Here is a 14,305-nt window from a genome sequence, read left to right as displayed (position 1 = left end):
ATCTATCCACTTAATCATCCAACCCTGACTAAGTGCCTAACATGTTAAGCACTAAGACTAAAAAAAAAATTAATATACAATCTCTTGTACTAAGAGACATGTATCATTCAAGGTGCTAGCAGGGAAACAAAAGAATTCAGTGAAAGGACCATTTATAGAGGTGTGTGCACAAGTGAAGAATAAGCAAGGGATGTTGAGGTGTCCAAGGACTGGCAACTATGGGAAGCCTAACCCATTACCAGGCCTAAAATGGGTAAGGGAGGAAATACCAGTATTCTGAATACACACACACACACACACACACACACACACACACACACACTCAGAAGAATACAGCCAGAAACACAGAATGAAGACAGAAAGCAGGGAAAGAAATATTCTGACTTCTCTTTTGTCTTTTACTCTCCTGCGTAGAACTCTCATTGGCAAAACCCAGCAGAAAGCTAGTGGGCAAGGACCTGGCTAATACAGTCTAACTAAGGTTCATATTAGGACAGAGAATGAATTGGAGGTACAAGAAGCAGCCCCTGAGGTAGCTCCCAATGAACCCTGCCTCCTGGTATTTGTTCCTTTGTGTAATATCCTCCCCTTGAAGGTGGGCTGGACATAGTTACAAATTTCTGATGAACAGAATATGACAGAAGTGTTCGAATATCCTTCTATGATATGGTTCCATCCTGGCTTCTATCTTGAGCTTCCATCTTGAGTTTCCATGTTGAATATTCTCTTGTCCTCTCACTTGCTCATTCTATGGGAAGCCATTTGCCATATTATGAACTTCCCTATGGAGAGTCTCACATGGCAAGAAAATGAGAAAAGTCTCCAGCCTAGCAAGGAACTGAGATTCTCAGTCCAACAACCACACGAGGAACTGAATGCTGTCACTATCCATGTGAGTGAGATTGGAAGTGGATCCTTCACTAGTCAAATCTTTGGACGAAGCTTTAGCCCTCTGAGAGAACCTGAGCCAGAGGACCTAGCTAAGCTATGTCTGGACTTCTGACCCACAGAAACTGTGAGATGTTAAAGAATTGTTATTTTAAGCTGCTGGATATGGAAGAAATTTGTTATCCAGCAGCAGATAACTGATACATGGGAAGAGAGAGAAGTCAGAGAACAAGCAGCACAGCTCACCCTTTGCCTCAACAGCATTTATTTCTGCCCATTCATGAAGAAACTCTTGCACTCCACACAAAAGTGATAACTAAATCCCATCAGCTATTCTATAATCACGAAGTCATTTCAGTTCATTCATGCTCTTTCCTGAAACTTAAATTATAATTAACCTCCCATCAAAACTTTTCATATTTAGTAGCAGAAAAAAGAGGAAAAAGAAAACATAATTAACATAAGACAGAGCCACTATAATAACTGGTTCTGTAACTAATCATGAGACCTAAAGTGATACCCAGCACTTGTTTTTCCCTGTATTTTTGCTGATTGGGCTTATGTATCTGGTAGGATGACCCAAACATTTGTTCCCACAATTTAAAATCCTTCGTGGAGCTGTCTTTATTGAGCTTCCACATGCTCGCATTGACTGTTCTTATGGAATAGTAAAAGGTTCTTCAGCAAAACCCCTTAGTTCTACCATGTTCTCCTTGCCCCTATTGTATCACAGTAACCAAATTTCCCCATGGCAATTGGATCCAATTACCTTAGCCAGTACAGTAAGGTCTTCCTGTTGGTTCTTCAGCATGAGAAGCCCCCAATAGCCAAAGGACAGTCTCAGCTTCTAATTTAATGGAATAGTGACTACGTTACCTGGCAGAAATTGTCCTACCTTGGGAATTAGAACTTCTAAACCTTCTGAACCCTTAAATGATTTCATTTCATATAAGATATAAAAGTGAGAAAGATAGCTCCACCTCCACTCTTTGGTTCCTCAACTGCATTCTATAGCACAGCAACCTAAATTCACCAGTGGTTGTTTCTTTTCTTTTTTGGGGGTGGGGGGAAGGAAGTGGGGGGAAGGAGAGAGAGAATCCCAAGCATGCTCCATGCCCAATGCAGAGCCCGATGTAGGGCTCCGTCTCACAATCCTGAGATCGTGACCTGAGCCAAAATCAAGAGTCAGACACTTAACCCACTGAGCCACTCAGGAACCCCAACCAGGGGTTGTTTCTAAGCTGATGCCTCAGCTGAGAAAAATGTCTATTTGAGAATATATTCAGAAACTGTGCAAATAACCACAGGATGGGTCTGTAGATTTATTAGAGCCACTACCAGACAGAATGGAGTCAAGATTTCATTTATCAAAAAAAACCCAAATAAATAAAAAATAAAAATAAATAATAAATAATAAAAAAAAGATTTCATTTATCACTTTACCTCCCTAAGTCCATACTATGACTACTGGACCATGATGGTGTTTTATATCCTAAGAACTAGCATTATCTCAGAGTCACTATTAAAAATCTCCAGAAGGCCTGGGAATTCTGCCTTCTCCCCACTTTCCCCAAATTACCCTGATAAGTAACTCAGTAGGTTTATTTGGAAAAGCCATGAACCTCATTTGTGGCCATATTGCAGGCCACATTCTTCCTCAAAAGAATCTGGCCTGCTCCTTAACTAAAGGGCTTCAGATCAGCATGTTGCCTTAAGTCTGGGAACTGGGTATGAGGCTATGAATTCTCTCTATGACATTCTAAGTCCGTTTTTATTTTAGATAAATCAAGAAACACCTTAGAAGTTTGCCCATCTGTTTAATTCCCAATAACCTTATGATCACTTAGTCATTGGCACATGTCCATGCTAGTCAAAACAGTCTGATTACCATTCTGGAAACTACATCCTTTTAGGATAACTGTGATACCCTGTCTCACAGTTAAGAACAGACACTTGGCCGTACTACTCTAATATCTCATTTTTTTTTCTGTTCCAGTCAGGGAGTTAATTTTCATGCCATCACTACCCATATCCATCATTAGCTGTGAGAGACAGCCATCACAGAAGTTTTTAAGGGTGTGGCTGCTCCCCTCACCAATGCATTTTAATATGTTTTGAATGAAAGAAGTGACCTCAGGGTGTGCTGGGGGTAAAGGTGAAAGGACAGTAGAGCCAATGGCACATTTTAAATCTGTTCTAACATTCTCATTTCTCTGAGGCATCAAATTTCCTTTCCTACATTATATTAGGGTAGGTCTTAATCTCAACCTTATTGACCACAGGCAACTCTTAAGTCCAGGCTTCCATACCAGCCAACTATAAGACTCACTCCCAACTGTCCTAGCTAAAATACTAAACCTCAAACCCCAGTAGAGGTCACATACATACATTTAGCATATTCCAGTGGTTCTCAAACTTTAACATGTACCAGAATCACCCAGAGGATTTGTTAAAACAGATTTCCGAGCCTCATGCCCTAGAGTTTCTGATTCATTAGGTATAGGATAGGACTTGGGAATTTGCATTTCTAACAAGTTCTCAGGTGATAACTGATCCTGGCTGGCCCAACAACCACACTTTGAGAACCACTGTTCCAATTTAATCTTAAGTTTATTCACCTTAACCCAATCTCTTCAGAATTCAACCTATTCATGCCTGCCAGATTCTTGCTTACACAAATTGGTAAGATGATCTCCTCCCAGAGCAGACCTTGCAATTTTTCCTCAGGGTTACGCTGTTATTTAATTCTCTTTATGGCCCTAAAGGCAATACTGGGTGTTGAATGAGGGAGGAGTGTCTTGAGGAGAAGGTACTGAAAAGTTTCTCTGCAAGGAAAAACTGGTTTCTCAGACAATGGAAGAGAGCTGCTTTCACTCTCAAGGCGGGTTCAAGACAACTGGAGCCTCACCTACGCCTGCCCAAATTCTCAGCCTCACCTACACCTGCCCAAACGTCCCATCTCAAATCTCAGTGTTTCACTTCTCAACAAATGCCCCTACCCTAATATGAGAGACATGAATTCTAAATGTGGACCCTAGGTTAGAAAATCTTCCTTAAAACTTCCATAGAAACTTTTTGATATTCCTTTCATGTTTTGGTTTAAGATTTCAAGCACTAAGCTTCACTTTTTTCTTTCTTATGAGCTTTACAACAGAGAGATAGCCAACCCATCTCTAAATCTTTTAATCATCATTGCTGCTGTAGTGATCAAATACCACAATTACATTATCTTCTAATGCCTTTCCCCAGTTGACATTCCACTCAGTACTAATACCCGTGATTATTTGAGTACTTGTGTTGTCACTGCATGCCATGAATTACATTTTATGACTTACCTTCTTCACTTAATTATCTACTCAATAAACTTGTTCAAATTGAGTAACTTCATTTTTGCATACCAATATGATTTCTTTCATAATTGCTTCCCCAGTTACTTTGCCTCTCAGTGTTTTTCATAGGAGTTCAAAATGTGGTTTAGAAGTATTTAATATCAATAACTGAAAGTCCCTTATGAAAATATTCAATGACAAGACAACTCGTTGAAGTAAAATAATTTCCTAAAAAATTAAGAAGAGCAGCCAGATTACTTTGTTTTTAGTGTCTACACATCCAGATTACTTTGTTTTTAGTGTCTATGCTATTCATCCTTTCATTCATCACATATTTTTAAGTACCTCCTATGCACCAAGCAAACAAACAGGAATGGGAAATACATCAATAAAGAGGTGTGTGCATTCTTCTGTTTGCCCTCCCAAGACTCATCCCTCATCCTTCTCTGCTTTGCTCTGTGCCCATAAGGGGATGATCTCTGTGAACTCTATGAACAGGCTTCCTCATCCTCTGACTTTCTGTGAGAGTCAGCCAGTGGGAGGCCCTCATAGGAGATGGCAGAGCAGATGGGGGAAAAGATCAGGGTATTTCTTCCCCAGGGATTTCCCTTTTGTGGTGCACTACTGTGGTAGTGGCTGTACCTCTCCATTATTACAGCTCCTATTGAGTGGCCCCTCTTCCATCACTCTAGTCTCTAAAAAAGACCTAATAATACCATTTTCTTCCCTTGTCTCTTCAGACCTGATAATACCATTTTCTTCCCTTGTCTACTTCCTGGTATTGCCAGTTCCTGGGTATCTCAACCTCCCTGGGTGATTACTTAATCTTGCTCATAAGACACACACAAAAATAATCCTTCCATTCAATTTCTTTCAAATTCCACTTCCTGACATTAGCTTCACTGGTACAATAAAACAGGACATTCTTTGCCTTCGTGAAACTAAGATTGTAGCAGGGAATATAGATATTTAATATGTTATAACCAAAAAGCACAAGGTACAATGGGAGGGGTATCTTACCTAGCCTGCCATATCCAGGAAGTTTATTGTATGAGATGTTAAATATCACATAGCCAAGAATAGAGAGGTAAGTATGTGTGTATTTAAGTTTTGGCAAATAGAGTCTTCTGTGTCTGCATCAAAGAGGTCTGTGAACTAAAACTATTTGAGAATCTTGAAAAGTGACTTCAAGGAAAAACATCTGCTATTTTTGTAAGTGTTAAGATAAGGTAAATTTTGCCTTATTCAATTTCACAGTTAATTCTCTCTGATCTAATACCTTTAGAAGCCATTCCTACACATGCTTGCCAGGTTGCAGCCCAGGTATATTGGCAGGATTATCTCATCCCTGAGATAACTCAGTGGCCTCCTAATTTCAGTGATCTCTAAAATCTCCATGGTTTGCAACAAGAAAGGTTTACTTCTCAATCGTGGTAAGTGTCCAAACAACTGAGGGCTCTGTTTCAAGACCTAGGCTTTTAGAGCAATGGCTTATGATTGCCAGTCTCTGAAACAGGAAAAAGAGAATCAAGAACCATGTGCTGGCTCTTAAGGGCTCTTCCCAGAAGTGAATTCTGTCACCCCTGCTCATTTCATTGGCCAAAACAAATCACATGATCACTGGGCAGTGATGGACTGTCTCTCAGCAAGGGATTCCATAGGGAAGGAAACTAGAAAATTTAGTGAACAGTAATAAAAGCTACTACATTTACCAGACGGAATCTTGCCAATGGATGGAAATCAGGTGGTCTTGAAAAGTCTTATTAAATCTTAGGAAACAAAAGTCTTTTTCATGAGATACAAAATTAATATTGAATATTAAATTAGGTCTAATTTATATGGGCAAAATGTTCCCATCCATTCACACTCATTAGTATTCTACACTAACAGCATTAGAATATTTCAACTGATTGACAACATTTACTATGCATTTTAAAAGAAAGCAGAATTAAGGACATATAAATTTTCTTTTGCTTGAGAGGGGCAAAGGAGTCAGTGTTAAAAAGAAAGAAAATCCTATAAATAAATCAGGTAGGTTAATTTATTTGTTATTTATTAATTTATAACTTCACTTTTTATTTTTAAAAATATTTGAGGGGATTTTAGAAAAAGATTCTTCCTAAATATTTTTATTATCAATGTTTTAAAATGTCGCATCAAATTAATATCCACTACAATATTCCAAAGAATTTCTTGCTCTGCAAAAACCATTCATTTTTCCAGGTCAAAATACAAAATTACATCCACTCAAAATAATTATGTTAAAATTATGTGTGTATATGTACAAACAAAAATATGGAAAAATTAAAATAAATATTTGTAAGGAGATACAGAAGAATATTCTTTTGTTTAATTTCTGGAATTATAATGCCAATTGCATGATAAATTATTTTAAGTATTCACTGTCTATTATTTATCATCAAACATACCTCATTAAAGGGATGCCTGGGTGGCTTAGTCAGTTAAGCATCTGCCTTCAACTCAGGTCATGATCCCAGGGTCCTGGGATCGAGTCCTGCATTGGGCTCCTTGTTCAGGGGGGAGCCTGCTTCTCCCTCTGCCTGCTGTTCCCCCTACTTGTGCTCTCTCTCTCCCTTTCTCTCTCTCTGACAAATAAATAAATAAAATCTTTAAAAAAGAGAACCATCCCTCATTATTTTGATTCCATCGATGCTTATATACTAAATTTTGCTTGCTTAAAAATATGACCTATTTCACTTGTCATGTTTTTTTATTGCAGATAAATTAAATCATACCAACTATATGTTCTCCTTCCTCATACCTGAATAGTTCTCAAATATCACTTATTCTTCATCTATGTGCACATCTTCAGATAATAGATGAGAAATGAAAAAAAATATTAGAATTATGTACACACATAATCCAAAATACACATTGCTAAACACAATAAAATTTTAATATCCTGGGTTCTATTTAAAAAAAAGCAACACCAACATACAGAAATCTTGATGAAATAAAGCTCAAAGAGAAAAGGGCCATAAATAAAATGTTGTTCAATCAAATTCTAATATATTCTATAATTGCAATGAAAATGTTCCAAGTTTAAATTCTCCTTTCATATGCTAGTTTTTCCAGTTCTTCTTGGAAATTGCTCTACTTCAAAGAAATATGGGTTTTTGATTTAAATAAACTAGTTTATATAACTATTCCTGCTGCCATTGAGTCACCATTTAGAATTTAGTTTGTCAGACTTTTGAATTCATCTAATTACTCAGAAATACACAGCTGGACAGAGAAAGTTATTCATAAGACTTTTCCAGAACCATGAGATATTGCTATGAATGACTGCAGGCTATATATGTTCCATGATGAAAAAGAAATGACAGATGGGCATGATGTTTACGATGTTCCCAATATTCTCAAAGCTGTAGTCAACCACTTTCAAATGATTGATTTAGAGTCTAGGGCATTTATATGTTTGGACAATATTTTACAGGAATAAAAATAGGTGTAACATTGAACCTGATGTCATCACATTTTAAGCTTATTTTACAGAGAAGTACTTAATGAAGAAAATCACTGGTTGAACAGGTCTTCTCTACATTTCTCAAGAAATGTTCTTTTCCAGTGAGATTCTCTAAGGAAGACTTGCTTTCTTTTTTTAATGGATTATTATTACAGCTCTAGAAATTCAGGATGTGTGAGAGTATACACCATTACTTTTGCAAAATTACAGAGTAGACAGTTTTATGATTCTGAAACGTAATCTGGCTTGAAAGTCAGGAACCTGGGTTCTAGTCCCAGCTTGGTCACTAACACACTGTGCAGTCAAGCACTAATTACCTGATATATCTATGTGTCTGTTCTTTTGTTAGTAAATTGAAAAAAAATATTTTCTTCAACCTATTTCAAAGGGATATTATTAGGATATATGAAACAGAACTTGTTAAAGTACTTGGAGCTTGTCAAAGATGATCCATAATTCCACATTATAATTATAAAGCTATATATCCCACCAGACCAGAATATCTTCCTAAACAAGAACAACAGTGAATACAATCATACAGAAAGAATCTGGAAAGAAACTTTTCAAATAGGGAATATGAAAAATATCAATTTATCACTTAAAAAAAACCTCTTAAATTCTATGATGCAATTTTATAGGCAAAACATCTGGCCGTGGAGCTTGGAACTGGATGCGTCTATTAGCCTTAGCTCCAATGCACTGAATAGGTAACAATGAACTTTAAGAAGAGTTTCATCATCCATCTCCAACTTGCTGAGACACCTAGAGAGTAGAATCTGTAAGACTTAGTTACAGACTGGGGAAACATAAGGGAGAAGGGGAAGTTAAGAATTAGCTTGGAGATAAGTAGGTAGAGGATGATGTCCTCAAAAAATAACACACTGGTAGAAGTACAACTTGGGAGTAACTGGTAGGAGTATGACATCTCAGGATATCGACCTTAGTTTTGAATGCACTGGAAATTCTTTAAACTTTCTAATCATATTTTGGAGGAGTTTCATTTAGCCATGTTAGCTAGAATGTGGAGTCCTAGTGTTCTTGATGGAGACCTTCAAAAAAAACCTTCATTCTTTACCATATAGTAGTTAAAAAGAATGAGATAAATCTATACGTAGTGATACAGAATAATGTCCTAGATATGTTTGGAAGAACAAAGTACACTACAGTGAATATAGTATGCTCCCTTTGGTGAAAAATAAAAGTGATATATGCTTATATATTCAAAAACTCATTCTGGAAAGATACAGAAAAATGGGTAATATGTTGCCTCACAGGAAGGGATCTGGGGGACTGGAGGTCTAAGGAAGCAGAGAGACTAATTTTATTCCTTGCTCTGAAAACTACATTTTCTGATATGTATATAGTCACTCACTCCAGCTTTCTTTTGACCAGTGTTTGCATAGTATATATCTTTTTTCCAACCCTGTACTTCTAACTTGTCTGCGACTTCATATTTATACAGTGTTTCTTGTAAACAGTGTAACTGGGTCTTGCTCTTTTGTTGAATCTTTCAATCTGCATTTTAGGTGTTTGAACATTAACATTTAATGGGATTATTGATATTGCTAAATTTAAATCTACCAGCTTATTTGTTTTCTGTCTCATTTTTTTTTCTTTGCCTTTTCCTCTTTTATTCTTGCCTTCTTTGGGGCTGAATATTTTTATATGAATCCATTTCCATCCTTTTATGTCTTATTAGTTATAAATCCCTGTTCTATAATTTGTAGTGTTTGCTTAAGAATTTGCATGTGACAGATACTGTGACCAGTGCATTTATATATATTTAATCTTCATTTCATAAGATAAGCATGGATATCCCTATTTTACAGTTGAAGGAAAAATATCTTGCCAAAATTACAAACTAATATCTCAGAATCAGAATTCAAACTCAAGTACACCCAACTCCAAAACATATTTTTAGGAAAATACTGGAATAACTTTTCAATCTTTGATATGATCAGAAGTCCACAACAAGGACACAGGTTAAAAACAGAGTTGGTATTACATTTTAAATTATTGAATATACAGATAGAGACTGTAAAGGGATAAAGGGTCTAAATGTAAAGGTTGTCAGAATTTGGAAATAAAATCAACAAGTATGGTACTGTTATCGTTCTCTGTGAAATTGGACATAGTAAAACAGAACAATGAAAAGAAACACAGAACAATGAAGAAGTTAGCTATCTGCAGAAGTAAAATCTTACCCGTAAGGCAAAGTTTTAAAATATATTGTTGATAATATTAACGTGTAATGCAAATTTCCTTTCAGATATTATAACTGACTAGTGCCTGAAATTAATATACTACTTGAAACTGTAAATGCAACTAAAGATGGTTTCGGAGGCTTTAGCTCCTCTAAAATGTCTAATACTATCCTCAAATAAATTCACAACTTAAATAATATGCTTACCATACAAATGCAGATTTAAGACAAGTCCCCTTGTCTCCACTTTTAAATACATAGCCTCTCCTAGAACATCTTGGATATAGAATTTCAGAACTCTTCATTGTTTGGGGAAAAGAATGAAAGAAAAGGAATGTCCCACCAATGGCTACATATAGTCTAGTCTCCTTCAAAGTTTAATTCCTATAGTACGTATACATATACTCATTTTGAGAAAGTGAATTAATGGAATATCATTTATAAAATAATAAAAACTGGCTCCATCCTTACCAATAACTTACAGACAAACTGTTAAGACATTAATTGCATATAAATATTTTAATCAATTTTAAGTGTATAGTTTGATGAATTTTGGTAACTAACTACCGCTATCAGCAATATGTAGAAGAGCAACTTCACTCTAAAAAGTATCCTCAAGGCCGTTTGCCCTTGATGACCCCTCCTCATCCCTGACCCCAGACAACACTGATCCCCTATCGGTGGTAGCTTGGCCTTATCTAGAATTTCATACAAACAAAATCATCCTTTAATGCAGTCTTTCATGTTTGACTTCTTTCACGCGCATGCTTTTGAAATTCATCCATGATGTCGTGTGTACTGTTGAGCAGTACTCCATGATATAAATATACCATTTGTTTATTCATTCACCCATAATGGAGATTTGGGTTGCTTTTGTTTTCAGCTATTATAAATAATGCTGCCATGAACATTCGCTAACATTTTTTTTTTTTTGCGTGGACATATGTGTTTATTTCTCTGGGGTAAATACCCAGGACTGGAATTACTGGGTCATAAGGTACGGTATGCTTAACTTTATAAGGTACTGTCAAACTGGTTTACAAAGAGGCTGTACGATTTTTGCATTCTTAACAACAAGGTATTAAAGTTTTAGTTTATTCATATCCCTGTCAACACTTAGTATTGCCAATCTTTATAACATTAGGTATTCTGGTGTGTACTGGTATCTCATTGTGGTTTTCATATATCAAGCAATGTTTCAATGAAAGAGTATTTCTAATTTGTGTTCTCCTGTTGGCAAAAGAATCAGCTGACTCATACACATGCTGGTTTATTGTGTGCAAAGGTGTGTGGCTTCATATGTAGCTATATATGAATGTAGTTCCATGTAGCTTCCATCAGTTCCCTACAATCTGATCTACACTGGATGAATGGCTAAGCTGATTTTTGGAATCTATAGAGCTGAAGAGTAGATTCTGTATACTCTTCTGTAACTTCATCAGAGAATTGGCTACCTGTGAGACCTATCCTGAAGCCATCAGGTATCCTGCTTCTCTTCCTTCCTTCCTTCCATTCTACCAATCATCTCTTCTTCCAGCTATCATTTACTCTATTACAAAAATATGCGTTAATTTTAGAAAATCAAAACAATGTAGAAAGGTATATATAAGAAAGCAAAACAAAAAAAAAGATTCAATTTTACCACCCAAACACAACGACCACCACCATGTTGATGATTTTTTCCAGATTTCTCTTTATGTAAAATAAAAATAGACTCTGTGATTATGATGGTCTCTTTAATTTAATTCTTACAACAACTATGTGTGGTAGGTCATAGTCTAATCCCATTTTACAGATAACAAAACTGAAAAAAGAAAGTTTCAGTTAATTGTCTCAAATTACAAAGCTTAGTAAGTGGTAGTTCTGACATTCAAATTGAGGGAGTCTGACTCCAGAGTGCAAGTACTTAACCATGATTCTGCACTGTCTCCCATGTATATGCCTATGTATATGTGTATGTGTGTATTTTTTGTATGTTAATGCTATCATACTATATCTCATGCTTACATTTACATAGTAACAAATATACATAAATGTCACCCTTTATAATGACTGCATAATCCTCTACTGTGTGGGTATACTATGGTATATTTACCATGGTACATTTATTTAACCAATCTCCTAATTATTGATACTCAGTTTTTTTAAAGATTTTATTTATTTTAGAGAGGGAGAGCAAGCGCAAGCGGGAGGGGCAGAGGCAGAGGGAAAGAGAATCTCAAGCGGACCCTGAACTGAATGCGGAGTCCAATGCGGGGCTCAATCTCATGACCCCAAGATCACGACCTCAGCTGAAACCAAGAGTCAGATGTTCAAGCAACTGAGCCACCCAGGCGCCCCTCTGTTTTTTAATACTATAAACAACATCACAAGGAACATTCTAGTATAGACATCTCTGTATTATTGTCCAATTATCTCCTTAAGATAAATTCACAGAGATGGGAATGCTTAGAGTGCATGCACAATAAAGGTTTAACGTGCAGTCCCACATTGCCCTCTGGAGCAGTTGTACTTACTTCTCCTGATGAGACTGTTCCTTTCCCCTTATTCTTGCCAACACTGGTATCTTCACCAGTTTTTCTTTTTTTTGAAATCTTTGCTAACCTGAAAGTTAAGAAATGATATTACAATGGGGCTAAATATTTAGTCTTTTTAAATATACAAGTAATGCACATATATTCATCTAAGTGAAACAATACAGATGCATATGAAGTGAAAAGTAGAAGTCCCATCTCCCATTATTCTCATCAGAAGTATCATTGCAACAGTTTAGCATAAAACTTTGTAGAGCCTTTAATATCTACTTACATATTTATGCATATATATGTTTAATTTTCCTTCAATACAAATGGAAACATCTGCAACTTGCTTTTTATTCTGAAAACACGTCTTAAAGAATTTTTCATTTTTCTTTAACTGTTACACAGTATTTCAGTGCGTAGAGGCACCATAATTTATCCTGTTCTATTGATAAAGTTTCAGTTATATATATATGTTTCAGTTATATAAATCCTGGACTGTTCTAGAAATGAATAATACAAAGTCCCTGTCCTGATGAGATTTCCATTTTGCAAATAATGCTGCAGTGGACATTCTTGTGCATTTTTACACATATATGAGACAAAATATTTCTGTAGCAGAGGATATAGGAATTTAAAATCTTGATAAATAAACATAATAGGTCATCAACCAATGCTAGTTGAATAAAGGAATAAAGATTGCTCTGTAAAGCTAAATTATAAAATTAATAATAAGCAGATGTTTTATTTGGTGTGCAAGTGATCACAATTTTAAAAATTGGTTTCCAACATTAAAAAAAAAGGAGTTAACTGGGGTGCCTGGGTGGTTCAGTCTTTTAAGCATCTGACTTTGGCTCAGGCCATGATCTCAGCGTCCTGGGATGAGCCCCATGATGGGCTCTGTGCTTAGCAGGGAGTCTGCTTTTCTCTCTGCCCCTCCCCAACAAGTGCGGGCACGCTTTATCTCAAATAAATAAATAAAATCTTAAAAAAAAAAAAAAGAGTTAACTAAAATGAAGATTTCTGTCATCCCTTGGAACATCAGAAGGTCTGGTAACACTGGGTCCACATTTCCACCGGGCAGCTGGGGACAAGTGATGAGTGAGTAGTGGTTTGCCACAGACCTCACCATCCTGTATTGTCTTATACCACACCATTTTCCTCATTTATGCTACCTGCCTGGTTCCTATAGCTTTTGAATGTGATGTTACCCATTATGAAGAAAAAAGATATGTAAAAGAGAATGACTCTCAGGCCTGCAATATTTAACAATGACTTCATACAATATATTAATTCACATAATACAACAATTTGTGTCTTTCAGAAAAAGGGTTGGTCGCCTTGGAAGCATAGGAAAAGGAGATTCAGGAGGTGAATGATGGCATTGTCCTTCCAAACATATCTTAGAAATAGCATATTTTAGCCAAAAAACCAGCTGACCATTTCAGTAGCAGGTATAGTATAGAGGTTAAGAGCATAGACTTTAGAGCTAGACTGCCTGGGCTGGAATTCTGGTTCTGCCACTTACTACCATCGGACTTTGGGCAGTGATATGGACTTATGTTGAAGACCTAAACCTCAATGTGATGGTATTTAGATAGGGGCCTTTAGGAGGTAATTAGGTCATGACATTGGACCCTCATGAATGGGATTAGTACTTATAAGAAGAGACTCTCTCCACCCTATAAGGATGTAGCAGTCTGCAAACCAGGAAGAGAGCTCTCACCAGAACCTGACCATGTTGGCATTCTGAGCTTGGACTTCCCAGCCTCCAGAACCATAAGAAATAAATGTCTGTTGTTTAAGCCACTGGGTTATGGTATTTTTTTTTTTAAGCAGCCCAAACTGACTAAGATGGGCAGGTTATTTAACAGCTTTC

The 14,305-nt window shown here is 36.5% G+C and overlaps 1 long non-coding RNA gene across 1 annotated transcript in view; it reads right to left on the bottom strand.

Annotated features, from left to right (window-relative positions):
- LOC103673484 overlaps nt 1-12,503 on the bottom strand; it is a 206,942-nt gene extending 194,439 nt beyond the window's left edge. The window contains exon 1 of the long non-coding RNA XR_571413.2: nt 12,424-12,503. This is a non-coding gene — a long non-coding RNA (uncharacterized LOC103673484). The remainder of the gene's footprint in view (nt 1-12,423) is intronic.
- Nucleotides 12,504-14,305: the final 1,802 nt, after the last annotated feature.

This window comes from Ursus maritimus, unplaced genomic scaffold (genome assembly GCF_017311325.1).
Source record: "Ursus maritimus isolate PB19 unplaced genomic scaffold, ASM1731132v1 scaffold_35, whole genome shotgun sequence".
NCBI classification, from domain to species: Eukaryota; Metazoa; Chordata; class Mammalia; order Carnivora; family Ursidae; genus Ursus; species Ursus maritimus.
Note: the sequence above shows the minus strand (reverse complement) of the source record. Positions and strands in the feature narration are given on the sequence as shown.